Genomic DNA, 1,217 nt, shown 5'->3' with positions numbered 1-1,217 from the left:
ACCCGCGTTGAAAACTCGCCTATTCTTTTTTTTTTGAGAATTATTTCTGCCCTAGTAATATATGTAATAAAATTACCCGCGTCGAAAACTCGCCTTTCTTTTTTTGGGGAATTTTTCCTGCTATAGCAATATATGTAATAAAATTACCGAGGTCGAAAGTTTGCCTTCCTTCTTGTGGGTAATTTCCTTTGCTATTGCATTGTATGTAATAAAATTATAGGTGGGCAATATTTCCTCCTGGGCGTCTTGCTTGATTACGCTCATCCAAGATAATGTCCGAAACAATATTGATCCGGTAAAGAATCCTTGCGTTCTTCGGTTGATTAACTTCGGTTTCGGATCATGATTTTTTTAACATTATTAAACAGATAAATCATCTTCTTTTTTTATTTGCCTGAATTATTTTCCGTCTTGTAATTTCTCATAATAAAATTAACATGAGGAATCATTTGTTCTTTAGGTTTGAGTCAATTTATCTCTTACCTATAAACTTTTTGGATATTTTAACTCGGCTGAAAAATCTTCGGTTCTTTTTTCTGCCAAATATTCCTATTCTACAAAAGCTTCTTAGTAAAATTCAAATGTCAATTACTCCTCAATATGTCCTTCTTCATTGCTAAATAATCCGATACTTTTCCACTCCTGGTTTAACGTCAGACCGGGGGAACAGTATTTTTACTCTTACTAGGATAATATGTTCCGATATTACTCATTTGACCTTCGTGGTAGTGTAATGCGTGGGGTTCACTTGATCCTGTCAAAATACTTATACAGCGAGTACGTAATGGTTTATTTATCACTTGGCCCTTTACATACACACTTCTTTATCGACAACACACCACCACGACCATGATAATAATCTGAAGTGACAACATAGAACCCATGTAACAAATGACGAATTGATCGCTTGTGGGTGACCTCTTAGATGGAGGTACTTGTATAATTTACTTATAAGACAAGACTCTAATGTTGGTACTTGTCCCACCTTACTAAGAATGAAGACACGATTTCATAGGGGGGTTGTTTTGTTCTTCGAGGGGACTAACCAAAATAAATCGATAAAACAACAACTCGTCTAACTCCCAAATGGAACTCCTCCGGGGTGTTGAGGAGGTATTCGGCTCTTACAACTCCTTATAAGGTAAGGACATCCCAACACAGATCACGTCATAGGAAAGTGAGCCCATTTGCTGATTCAGGAATCGTTCCTCCTCTGA

This window comes from Plasmodium inui (genome assembly GCF_000524495.1).
Source record: "Plasmodium inui San Antonio 1 unplaced genomic scaffold supercont1.108, whole genome shotgun sequence".
NCBI classification, from domain to species: domain Eukaryota; phylum Apicomplexa; class Aconoidasida; order Haemosporida; family Plasmodiidae; genus Plasmodium; species Plasmodium inui.
The sequence above is the reverse complement of the archived record's forward strand: the minus strand, read 5'-3'. Positions refer to the sequence as shown.